The sequence below is a fragment of the Dipodomys ordii genome, unplaced genomic scaffold (genome assembly GCF_000151885.1).
Source record: "Dipodomys ordii isolate 6190 unplaced genomic scaffold, Dord_2.0 Scaffold9, whole genome shotgun sequence".
NCBI classification, from domain to species: Eukaryota; Metazoa; Chordata; class Mammalia; order Rodentia; family Heteromyidae; genus Dipodomys; species Dipodomys ordii.
The window spans coordinates 3,135,837-3,149,613 of record NW_012267225.1 but is presented as its reverse complement, the minus strand read 5'-3'; the positions used below and the strand labels follow the sequence as shown (position 1 = coordinate 3,149,613).

The 13,777-nt window shown below is 38.2% G+C and overlaps 1 protein-coding gene and 1 pseudogene across 1 annotated transcript in view; both read right to left on the bottom strand.

The window, feature by feature from the left end:
* Positions 1–13,777, bottom strand: part of LOC105980410 (aldo-keto reductase family 1 member C4-like) — a 293,440-nt gene that overhangs the window by 120,844 nt on the left and 158,819 nt on the right. The gene's annotated exons all lie outside the window — the stretch shown is intronic.
* Positions 6,863–13,777, bottom strand: part of LOC105980419 — a 21,337-nt pseudogene continuing 14,422 nt past the window's right edge.

The following is a 13,777-nucleotide window of genomic DNA, read 5'->3' as shown; positions in this document are numbered from 1 at the left end:
TATGGTTATGCTATGAACCAGGTAAAGGCCAACAGGGCCACCTTTGTAAAACTTTGGTCCAAGTAACTTCATAAGGCTCTTAGTTCTTTTTTTTATTTTTTAAATGTTTTTAATTTTTTTTTGTCAGTCGTGGGGCTTGAACTCTGGCCTTGGGCACTGTCCTTGCTCTTTAGCTCAAGGTGAAGTTTAAGCCACAGCACTACTTCTAGTTTTCTGGTGGTTTATTGGAGATAAGAGTCCCTTATGTTGTGCTGTATCCTGTGCTTTTTCTGTGGGACCATTCCATTCAGGAACAAAGAGCAACATGATTCCACTCTTGTGTGTATTTACTAACCCTTCACTGAAGTTTGTGTATGTTGGCTATTGTGGTATTTTAGATCACTGGGAATACAGAAGAGAGAATTCAAACAAAATATTGTTTTTCCTCAGTTTTGTGGAATTTGAAATTACTCCAATTTAAAATAAATTACTGGACTGTGGAAAAAAAACAAAAACAAAACAAAACAAAAACAAAAATGAGTCTCACGGACTTTCGTGCCCAGCCTGGCTTTGAACTCCGAGCCTCAGATCTTAGCCTCCTGAGTAGCTAGGATTATAGACGTGAGCCACCGGTGCCTGGCTAGTCTCTTAGTTCTTAAGGACAAAAATTCAACTCTCTAACTAAATATTTCATATAAGAAACCAGTAAGGAAATGTGAAGTAAGGAAGCTGAGTGTAACTTCTTACAGCTATCAGGGTGCTTCTTACAGGGTGTGTTGGGAGCCAAAAGTGGAGTCTCTCAAACAGAATAGGCTTGACTATCTCACTGGAACATCTTGAGGCTGAGTTTACAGAATCCGACCCTCATCCTGCCCTAAGTAAACATCTGGCAACTGCTAACAACCACCCTTTCCCCCTGCCCTAAGCAAACATCCTCCACTGCAAAGGCCAATGAAAAAGCTTCCTTAACGGCCAATGAAAAAGCTTCCTTATTCCAAGCATATAAATACCCCTGTGTGAAAAATAAAAATTTGCAGCTTGATCAGAATCCCTGTCTTGCTGTCATTCTTCGTGTCTCTTGTCCCCTCATTCCTTCTAGCTTAGGTTCACTGCCCTCGTTGACATCCTGCTGGTTGGAACAGGGTGGAGAGAGCTCTACCAAGTACTAAAAAGCCTAGAGAGAAGCCATTGATCAATGTGAGCTAGGAATACTCTGCTTCAGAAACATGCGGATTCCATAGCTTTACAAATGCTGTACTACAAATGCTCTGATTCTTCCCTGGTGAACCTCCCCAAATGACTTAAATCACCTGCCTCTGAGTAACACCTTCAATTTTCCCCTATATAAAGATTGAGGCATATCTTCCTGGATAAAAAGTTCTGGCACTTGAGCTTATACCTAAGTATGTCCATATAAGGGCTGCTTTTTGTTAAGGCTTGGTCTCCACCCCAAGCATGTGGTTGCTGTCTTTAAAAGCTTGGTGCAAGCTCTGTACAGTGCTGTTGGAGGACAGGAGTCCTCCATGCAATCATTGGCCTTTTAATAAAGACTCCTGTTGGGCCCCTAACCACTCCAAACCAGCCCTAGTCTCTGGTCATTCTCAGCCAGTTCACCATGCTCTCCCCTACCACTTGTGAACACCCTAGACACTCCCTTCCAGCCACTAATTCAGTTACAGGAAAACTCCTCTTTCTCTGAAATAGGCCACATTCATATCAAACTGTTCTGCCACCCTGTCAACCTTTAAGGAGCTTCTGTATGACAAAGGCAACAGTCATCTCAGGGAAGAGATAATCTACAGAACAAGAGGACATAATTGAGTATTCCCAGAAGAGAATATTACATGTTCACAATACTTGAGAAAAACAAGTAATACAATTATTTTTAATGAAAGAATGTGGTCAAAATGTATGGAAATAAAACATCAGGTATGTTGATTGCAAAGTTGCTTTTCTTTTGTACCCAGCTGGAAAATTGACTTAAACAAAGGGAAGGAAAGCAATGTCCAGAGTAAATATTAACTGATCATATGAGAGCTTGATACCTAGAGAAATCTATTTCTCTCTTGCATGTGGACTAGCTTCTAGCCTACACTTAAGCAGAAAACAAAATGATACACCCAGATGCTCACAGTAATTTGATTGACACAACAAGCTACACACATACCATATTTCATGTTTTTGCGGGGGGGATATGGTCGTGAGCCTGAAATCTGGGTCTGGGCACTGTCCCTCAGCTCTTCAGCTCAAGGCTAGCACTCTACTACTAGTGCCATAGGGTTACTTCATCCTTTTTTTCTTTTTGTTTATGTGGTGCTGAGGAATCAAACCCAGGGCCTCATGTATACAAGGCAAGCTCTCTACCACTAAGCCACCTTCCCAGCCCACATTCCATTTTTCATAACCTATTTTGTTTTGCATTTTCAATCCCAATACTATTATTGTACCTTGTTAGGTGGAATGGCAGGATCAAAGCCCAGTACAGGAATGCAGTGGCACACACTGGAAGTTGGAATTCATTCTGATTCAGACCTGTTTTATCAGTTAAAAGTGAACTGTCCATTTAATGAATAGCCAAGTAAAGAAAGCAAATACCCTCCTCTAGACAGGAGAAGCTTAAAGCAATATTCAACATGAGAAAAAGAATTAAAATCAGATCACTTATATGAAAGGGAATTTTGAAAGAAATTATTAAATACAATCCCACATGCAAACCACCTTACAAACATCAATGTCTTCAATTACCTCAGAGAGATATAGTGTAAAAACCCTGAATGGACCTGGCAGTGTAAACATGGGTAGACGTATTACATGATGACTACAAAAATGACTACTTCTAATCCAGCTGTTAGTGTAAATTGGTCCAATTAATGCATGTGTGTGTGTGTGTGTGTGTGTGTGTGTGTGTGTGTGTGTGTGGTTCTGATCCAATGAATATCTGTACCGTAATGAAATTGAGTACTTACATAAGAGCATAGGAGAAGACAAGAGAGGGAAAGCCAAATGTGTATAGGAAATCTCACCATGAACCAAACTTATATCTTGAGCTGTATGTAGGAAACTTAATCTACTAATTAAAGACCTTTTAGATACCTCAGGATCAAAGATACAGAACCAAGGCCTTGGTGGTCATGGTGTCATTTCATTCCCCTTCACAGTTCTCACTGTGCAGGAAGAAAAGAGTCTTTCAGGATTTCTTATTGTTGTCCAGGCTCTGGGAGTTTTCTTGTGGATAGTGTTGGAAGGTTTCCCAACCTAAGTCAACATTTCTAGTTTTCACAACAGAAATATGGCTAGGCATGTTTTATTTTAATCATAGGATCATTCTGCCTTTCAGGCATAAAAATCCTTGACTTCATAGATATCTGTCAAAAGAAGAAAACAAACTTTATTGAATCCAACCAAGGCTGTTCTTACAGTAGAACAATTTCCAGATTACTATCTCTTCTGAACAAAGAAGCCCAAATTATATCGCATGAAGGAATAGGAAGCTGTTAAGTTTAAGGGTGATGTAATATGGAAAATAACGGTCATAGTAGAAAAAAAGCTAATTTAGTATATTTTTATTGGATATGTTGGATCTCTTTGCCACATGGGAGGTAAATATTTGAAAAATCTTTTGTGCAATGCTAGACTCCTGGTTGCACTAGAAGCAATCATGAAAGCAATTTCACCAAAGTCATTTCTCCACCCACAGCTCCCAGAAATATCTAGGACTAGAAAGTAACGCTCCATAAGGAACAGTGGAATGACATGACCCATCTTTATCCCATGTTTGCATGTAGAGTTGTAAAGAATATGCCTGGGTGAAAGGCCTCTATTTTCTTGAATCTATCATATGTGTTAAAATAGAATTCATTTTCATGTATTTATGCAGTGTTCTAGTTGAGTTGTGATAATTTTCATGCCCTTGAATTTTCTTTTGGATAAATGGCTCTCTTTCACTGAGGAAGTTAGTAGTTCAGTGAAAGCACCAATCCAGAACCACACACACACACACAGTCAGCTAGAACCAAGAAAAGGTTTATTGCCAGCAAAGGAGCTGACAAGGATAATTCTCTGCCAGGGGAGAAAGAGAAAAAGTGCTTGTCCTTCTAAAGAGGTGGTTTTTATAATATTAAGGGGCAAAGGGCAGGAACTTGACTAGACAGAGGGAGCTAAGATTTGTGGTCAAGGGGAAGATAAGAGGGTCTGCAGTTACTAGGAATGGCTTGTAATGAACTAAATGGAATGCTGCTTTAAGTGAGAGGGAGGAGGCTGGTTGCTAGCTACCTGCACCAAAAGGGCCCTTTGTTGGGCAATCTGGGAGAAAGAATCTGTTAGGTTAAGGGTTCAGGACTTGGCTTTGTTACCAATCTGTAGTAGTGGAACACACACGTTCCAATAACTTTTAACTTTGAATTTCAGTATGAAACCAATATAAACAAACAAGGTTCAATCACTGATCTTCATTCCATGAATTCATCAATGGCCCAGATCAGGTGGAAAAAAATATGGCTAGTTCAGGTTATTTTCTAGATTAATTCTAGTGTTATAAAACACAAAGTAAAGGCCACATGTCAATGGTCCTGAGACCTGAGCTCAAGGTTATATCTGCCATCAGTGGAAGTGACTGGACCAAAACCTAAACAAATCTGTAGAAATAAAGAGGCAAGATATTAATAAGTAGAAACATTTCTGAAAACTACTGTAAATACCAACTCTAGACCTGGCTTACACTTGTTGTCCACAAGATTCAATCTTTTGCATAAAGCATTTTGTGGCTTTAAAAAAATTTCATAGAATAAATTGGTTTAAATATGTAGAAACTGAATTTAACCTACCATTTAAATAGAAGGCATGATAACAACAGATGGAAAAAGTTTTGATGAATCACATTGTCTGGTCTCATTACTAAATGAGTAAGGTAGATTATAGCTTAGCTCTATTAAAGTTTGTTCAGTGATTTTTAGTAAATGAATAAGATAGATGATGCGTAAGTCAATGAAAGGTTCAGTGATATTTCCAAGTAACATCAGACTCTGGTTCATGGAATGTAGACCAAAGATTAAAGGTTCAAGAAGGGAATTTCCATTGAATTAATAATTAATCAAGAATTGGAAGAGAACAGAGGAAGACACTACATTGTCCAAAAAGAAATGTGCTCATTGCCTGACATTAAACAGTAACCCCTCTGTACATTGTTTATAATAATTTAAAATTTTTTAAATAGTTAACTAAGAATCTGAATTTGCGAGTTCACTTCACCAACTACTGAAACATTAATCTAATTGTTAGAAATAGAAGACCACGGGTGAAATGATTCCATTTTATCTTAAATTTGCTTGGATCTAATATATCCATGCAAAGTTGATTTTTGTATAGGGTGTAAGATGGTGATCTACTTTCTGTCTCCTGCATTTAGAAAGCAAGTTTTGCCAAGACCATTTTTTAGAAGAAGCTATCTTTTACACAATGTATATCTCAGACTCATTTACAAAAAATTAGATGGCTGTAACTGCAGGATTTATTTCCAGGTCTTCTACTCTGTTCCATTGGTTTGTATCTATTTTTTTGCCAATAACATGCTGTTTTTGATAATACGTCTCTGTAATATAACTTGAAGTCTGGTATTGTGATACACTTCCAGGGCTGCTCTTTTTGTTTAGGATTGCTTGGTCTGTGTGGAGTCTTCTATGCTTTCCTATTAATTTTAAGGTAGATTTTTCTATCTCTGTGAAGAATGACTTTGCAATTTTCATGGAAATTGCACTGAATCTGCAGCTGGAGTTCAGCTAAAGGATTTATGGTTTTGATTGAAATTGTAAAGAACCTGTAGATTGACAGCAGCTGAATAATTGATGCTCTCTTTCTTTCCCAGCTCTGATCTCTTTCTCAGCTCTTTCCTATCTCTCTCTTTTTCCCAGCTCTCTCTCTTTCCCAGCTCTATCTCTTTCCCAGCTCTATCTCTTTCCCTGGCTACCATATTGCAAGTGTTTCCTGGTATTCATTTTGTTAAAGTATGGGTTAGTCTTTCTAAGAAATTGTCCCATTTGAATTCTCCCCTGAAAATATCATATTTTGTCCAATATAGTAATGTGTAATATATAATCTTTGCTAAGACATTTACAAGTTAATTCTAGATTCAATATAGAAGTGAAAACATTTGTCCTTTGTCTCACTGGGCTTGACTTATTTCACAGAACTATTTTTTCTAGTTTCATCCATTCCCTTGCAAGTGTTGGACTATCCTTGTTCCAAAAGGATGAATAAAATTACTGTTGCTAGGTAGCTTTGTACAATAGTGGGTAAAAGCACAATGAAATTGCCTAGCATATTAGATTCTACTTTTCTTGACTGGCTATTTACTTTGTTGATGGACACAGTTGCATGTTTGTTACAATCTTACTAATATAAATTGGAAGTGTAAAGTATACGTTCTGTACAAGCACAGAAAGTGCTATCATTTTGGTGATGTCACTCGATGTGCTGAAATTTCAAGGAATTTCTAATTATCATGTCAATTAATGATCGCTAAAATACATTGCTTTCAGACATACTACAAATAATAGCTCCTATTTTTGTCTCCTTTTTTTTTGTCTGTGGTGGGACTTGAAAGCTGGGCCTGTGTGCTGTCCCTGTGCATTTCAGCTCAAGGTGAGCACTCTACCACTTGAGCCACAGTGCCACTTCTGGTTTTCTAGTGGTTTATTGGAGATAAGAGTCTCATGGACTTTCCTGCCCTGGCTGGCTTTGAACCGTGATCCTCCAATCTCAGCCATCTGAGTAGCTCGGATTACAGGCCTGAGACACTGGCTCCTGGCTCCAATTTTTCCTTTTATAATTAATGCTAGGCATGTCTATGATTGGCACTGGGTTAAATGTATGAAAGATCCTTTCTATCTTTTGGATCTACTTTGCAAAAAGGCATTTGACAGTACATCCCAAGCACAGATAAGTTCAATTCAATCTATTCAGGCTTCACCTTTCCTCCTTCCTCATTACCTTCCCTGCATGGTTCTCCCTCTAACATCTTTACCTAAGACTCCCACAGGAATACCTCTCAGATTCCAGTAGCTGTGCTATATCCTGCCTGGTAGGGAGCTATATAATATATCCTTGCAATGGGTACTTTAGCTTCAAGACTTAGAACCATGAACTAAGCTCAGTGGTTTGTTGGGAATACCGACTGATAACTTCCTGCTAACTGATATTTCTCTGGAGCCCAAAAACAACCCATTCCTATCCTGAAATAGCTATCAGAGAAGGGTTTCTTGACATCTTACCACAGACTAAATCAAATCATTTTGCAGTCATAATATTCCAAAAGAAGCAAGTCACACAAGTATTGAGATAATCATAGATCTATGGGGAAAATCTCGTATTTGTTTGATAACAAATTCAAAGCTTTCTCTTGAAATTTGTGGATTTAGTTTAAGCTGAGTGTGAATTTCTAAGCAGCATGAATTGACAAGTGATGGGTCCAATCATCAGCATCTGAAAGTTGTCCATCGATCTCCAGATAAATTCAGGCAAGATCATGGAAAGAGCTTTTGTGTTAATACTCATCAGAGAATGAAAAATTAGGGTGGTCAACAAATCTAAAATGAGAAAGAAAAATATAAGCATCATGGGCTTGATCATCCCATTTCTATAGAAGATGTAATATCTATGTATCACTATGGTAAAAGTTAGAATTTTATTCCCTAACTAGATATATTAAATACTACTCATTAATTACTAATATTTGCACTAAGGAATAATATGGCTTTATAAGAAATTCTTGTAAGACACCATAACTAAATTATTCATCTTACATTCTCTGTCTAGACTAGATACACAAAACACACAAGCATTGGCTGATGTGACTCTCTTTTCCCTATATCTGTCTAACTTCCTAAACAATAAAAGCAAAGAAAGCCTATCCTATTTCAAATTCTAAGTGAAATTAGAAACTGGTTATATCAGGTGTAGTGAGTACAAATCCAATATTAACTAACAGAAAACAATTTAGGGTGCACCAATTTTGTTAAATTCAAGTATGGAGAGAATGTGACTTAAGATAGATCTTCATTTCCAGATTACCATATAATTGGTAGGTTTCTAAATATCAATACCACACAAACTAGAAAGTAATTAAAATCATTATTCCTTAACACAGTAAATGACAAGAATGTTCTGTCTCTTTGTATTATGTCCCTACGTGGTCCTTTAGTTTTTTCTAAACTAACAAAAATATTAACAATAATGGAGCAGTATATAAACTAATTCTTGTGAACATGGATTGTCTAATTCCCTTTCAAATATGATCATATTCATTTCTGTTATAAGTTAAAATCCAGTAGGCACAAGAGATATGCATTCCTTGTTTACCTTTGTTTATATTTGTCAAATATTAGTCTATAACCCAGAACATAAAAAACTGTTAATTGTCTCTTGAACTCTACATTCTCTTCAGCAATGGAAAAAATTAACTATGCACACTTCCTTAGATATCAAATATCTCTTCTCAAAAACATCTTTATCTTTTTCACAGAGATGTCTATAGTTCTGAAACACAAAACTAAATGTCTTAATGGCAATGTCAGTGGAAATTCCCTGAGAGAAAAATGTAATGTTTGGGATCTGAACAAATATACCTTGAAAAAGAAAGGAAAGACTTGAAACTAAAGAATATTCAGACAATATTTTTGCCCAAGTGCCTTACCTAACACATTGAAGATATCGAAATTTCTGTTCAGGCCTTCTAGGACTTCCATGTCTTCTAAAGGCAACTGGAATTCAAAAGCCTGTCATACAAGTAGACAAGTTTTACAATTCTTAAATTGTACATTTGGCAATCTTAGAAATTCAAGTGAAACATTTAATAATACAAAGTCAAAACACTCAAGTAGCTAAAGGGGAAATACATTAGAGATAAAATATGTTGATACAGTAGAAGATTATACACAGAAGGAATCACAACAGAGAATTGATATAGTTTTGATTGCAGTCTAATTTACATAGACGTTAACAAAGCTACTACTGAAAAGGTTTTTATGTATGCAAGATAACTTAGCAATTGTTAAGGAAAATGTTAGGTGTCTCTATGACATCGCATACACTTAAAATGTCACCATGTTCTTTTCCACAGGGTTTAATTCACAATTTGCCCAAATGTTAATGAAATATTAGCTATCAAGGAGGCTAAAATGCTAAAACTCATAGTTCAATGCTAGTCTAGACAGAAAAGTCTGTGACATACTACCTCTAAAGAACCAGCAAAATTACTCTTTGGAAGCAAAACCATCAAACTCTAGGAGATAATTTGGGAGAATATTCTTGTATTCCAAAGAAAAGACAGGACAGTCATCAACCACATCAACTATAAAGTCATGGTGACTATAGTTAGAAAAGGAACTTTTGCTTAGGTAAAATATACCCAAGATCCAATAAAATTATCGATAGAAATTTTGAGAAGCTACTACAACAAATATATCTGAATGTGCAAAACACTCTTGAGAATGTACATTAATGACAAGATGCAAACTTGCTCCTCCAGAAATACATATCCCTATGTCTCCAACACTCTTTGCTGTATACATTGACAAACTCTTCTCCTAAGGAATGCTATTTCCCCACTCATTTAATGTTGCTTGATTTGTAAACTGCATTGTCCATTAGAGCTTGGCAAAAGAATTATGTGCTAATGCTGATCTAAGGCATGAAACAGTTTGGCAATTCTCTTCTCACCTACTTTGGATAGTATTATATGAGAAAAAATCTTTGGACTAGTTGTCCAGTGTCCGGAGCCAAAAGTTGAGTCTCTCAACATAATAGGCTTGACTATCTCACTGGAATATCCTGAGGCTGAGTTTACAGAATCCGACCCTCATCCTGCCCTAAGTAAACATCTTGCAACTGCTAATGACCACCCTTTCCTCCTGCCCTAAGTAAACATCCTGCACTGCTATGGCCAATGAAAAGCTTCCTTAACGGCCAATGAAAAAAGCTTCCTTATTCCAAGCATATAAATACCCCTGCGTGAAAAATAAAAATTTGCAGCTTGATCAGAACCCTTGTCTTGCTGTCCTTCTTTGTGTCCCTTGTCCCTACATTCCTTCTCGCTTAGGTTCATGCCCTCGTTGAAGTCCTGCGGGTCGGGACAACTGGCACCCAACGTGGGGCACGGGCCTCTGACTAAGGAAGGAATGCCGTCCTCCGGGAAAACTTGGCCAAGTACAGTCCGAGATCGCCTCGACAGACCCCACAGAGAGACAGATCCAGTAGGAGAGTGGGGACGGCGCATGGTGAGTAACCCACCACGGGACAAGCAATGTCATCACAGGATCTATTTCTGTCAGACCTCAAGGAGGCCTTCAAGACACGGGGAATGCAGGTTAATAAAAAGGATTTAGAATTATTTTTCTCAAGGACTTGTGTCCTTGGTTCCCCCTTGAAGGAACCACAGATGCAAAAAGATGACAAAGGATAGGTGATTGTTTAAGAACAAGCGGCCCCAAGGTGGCTGCCAGAACGCTTGATAAAACAGGTGAATGGCTTACCACAACCCAGGGGAAACCTTCCCCCTGAGGATGATTCCTTTTCTCTTACAGATGCAGCTAGAACTCCAGATGTGGACCTTCCTGTTTGAATTTATTAAACAACAGTTTGATCTCATGGCTTCTAAGCCCATACAGGTTCATCACCATCACCTTGATATGGCGGACCAAGGCATTGAGATCTAGGATTTACTCCAGGCTTTTAATTAGTGTTTTGCCATGAGCTTGTTCCAGTGGGAACCCCCCTTCCTTATTCTTATTTAGAAAACCCTTCTCCTTATTCATAACTCCTGACCATTCAACGGGCAAGACCTATTGCCATGAGGGATAGGTTCCCCCTTCCTCCTATAGGCCCATCTGCTTGGGGGAGGATGCACCTATGGGAGGAAGAAAAAATGCTCAAATCAAGGGTGCAGGTAAGACTGCAGGGGTATGGATCCACGAGATCTCAAAACCCAAGACCCCTGAGTGGCAAGCTCTGGTGCATGACGGTTGGCATGCATACCCACAAGCCTTCTCCTCAAAAAACATGACAAGGCCTGTAAAATTCCCCTCCCCAGAGTGAGGGCGCTGAGCAGAGAAAAACCCTGGGCCCTTAGAGGAACAGAGCCTCTGTCACCCCCTTAAAAAGAGCAGCCAACAACTGATTGTCAATTTTCTAAATAAGAAAGGGGAGATGTCGGACCAAAAGTTGTGTCTCTCAACATAATGTGCTTGACTATCTCACTGGAACATCTTGAGGCTGAGTTTACAGAATCCGACCCTCATCCTGCCCTAAGTAAACATCCTGCAACTGCTAACGACCACCCTTTCCCCCTGCCCTAAGTAAACATCCTGCACTGCTATGGCCAATGAAAAGCTTCCTTAACGGCCAATGAAAAAAGCTTCCTTATTCCAAGCATATAAATATCCCTGCGTGAAAAATAAAAATTTGCAGCTTGATCAGAACCCTTGTCTTGCTGTCCTTCTTTGTGTCCCTTGTCCCTACATTCCTTCTCGCTTAGGTTCACTGCCCTCATTGAAGTCCTACGGGTCGGGACAGTCTAGTGAATGACAAACCACATGGAGAATTGCTGAGACCAACCATGCAATAACTAATCAGCATCCTGATATATTTGTCCAATAAATATTAGAGAATTTATTGTAAATACAGGAGAGGTTCCAACATACAAAGGACTTCATTTGGCTAAGGCCAAACAAATTGTCCAACAATGCATTCTCCACCTAAATGGATGTACTCTGTATTCAACCTGTTTGCCTCAGAGGTGGATCATATTGCAACTTGTATAGGTAGAAAAATTTCACATATTAGAATAATTGTAGAGCACCTAGCAGTACTCTGTCCAGCCCTAAGTCTCTCAAACTGTGCTGTTTCTCCCATTATATACAAAGAAATAGGATGTCCAAGAACACCATAAATCATGCACATACAGAAAATTCTAGGGAAAACAATTTGGCCCCAAAAATGGTGCTAAGAAGTTCCAAGATAACACCCAAATGAAGAATACTATGACCACAGCACACCACCCCATCACCTGCATATTCTATGCAGGAGACCTAATGTCCACAGTACTCCCTTATCACCTGTATGTTCTCTTTTATCTCTTTTTCTATGAAACTCTGAGCCAGGGTCACAACCCCACGTTGTAGCTGGTAGCGAAGGGCAATCTGAGCTGGACTGTGATTGTGTTTTTTTGCCACGGCACCAAGAACTGGGTCCTTCAGAAGAAATGGAGCATTGGGGTCTACCCTGGAAGGAAAGACAGAAATGGTGAACTGCAGACGGAGTATTCTATTTGTTTGCAGAGCTCCAATATGCTTGAGGATGCCTTCTCTAGACCAAGTCATCAAATGCAATCTCTTGATCCATAAGCATGGTCATATGAGAGACCATGCCAGAAATGTAATTCTCCACGGTTCCTAAACCAGTTCAAAATCAATGCCAGAAAACTAAGCACAAATCAAAATATTTGTTTCAGAATAGTGTTTTGGTAAATGTTTTATTGGATTATCATTGTTTCACTCATTGAGTTCCCAGGGCACTATGGGCAACCAAGACAATGTCCTTGGACTTTCAGAAATCCAACAGTTTGCTCTGGTTAAGATAAGGATGACATTCCACCTGTAAATGGATATGACAGAAATTATATGCAAATTTTATGCACTGATCAAGAAGAAAATTAAGAGTAAGCAAACCTGAATAAAAATGTGTTACATTCAATTTGAATTGAAATAATCAAAATAATGTAATGTTTACTTTCTAACAAATAAATTTCGCATATCTGTTACGTGGATATGTCTAAAAAAAGTAATCTTCCTAAAGTAGACCACATCATATGCTAAAAACCATTTAGAGGACAAAGAGGCATGACGAAGTCTATTTGTGGGGCACAAAAGACCGATCTGAAATGTAGACCTGGTATTTGAACAGGGAAAACCTATAGGACAAAAGAACGATTTTGGTAGGCATTCTACTAGTGACACTGGTCAGAGTTTTGTTTTTTGTTTTTCAGAGTGTTTTTCATAAAATTGAGTGCCAGTGGCTAATGCTTATAACCCTATCACTACTGAGGTGGCTGAGTCATGAGAATTGAGGTTCTGAGTCAGCCCAAACAAATCATTCTTCAAGACTCTTATCTCTAATTAACCAGCAAAAGTCTGGAGGAGGAGGCATGCTTAGGTGGCAGAGCATCAACGTTAGCCACAAAACTAAGAGAGAGAGTAAGTTCCTGAGAATAAGCCATAGTTCTGTCCCATAAAAAATTATATGCACTCAATGGAATAAAAATGCATTAGCTCAATGGAATAGACTTAAATAAAATAAAAACTATTTTGCCTTTGGATACAGACTGTTCCTTTAACACCTTTCTTAGAACACTATAAACTGAAAGGCAAGTATCAAGATTTGCTCTGTCTTATGGAAATTATTATAGTTTATTCTGATATGTTGAGTAAATTTTGTTTTTAGTGAAATACCTGCTGAAGAAAGTATACACAGAAGTAAAAACAAAAGAAATTTTTCATAAATCCTATGGCCTCAATTATTACAGAAATTATGAATTAATATTAAACTACTAGATGAAATTGTCAAAGGACCTCCTTTATTGACAATGGTCAATATTGACAATGGTCAACCAGTAATTGTCAGTCAGGAAACTATGTCTTTTTTTTTTGTGAAGACACTGTACAGAGGGGTTACAATTACATGGGCAGGATAATGCGTACATTTCTTACCAAGCATTGCAGCCTCCTCCTTTTGTTTACCCTTCACATCCCTT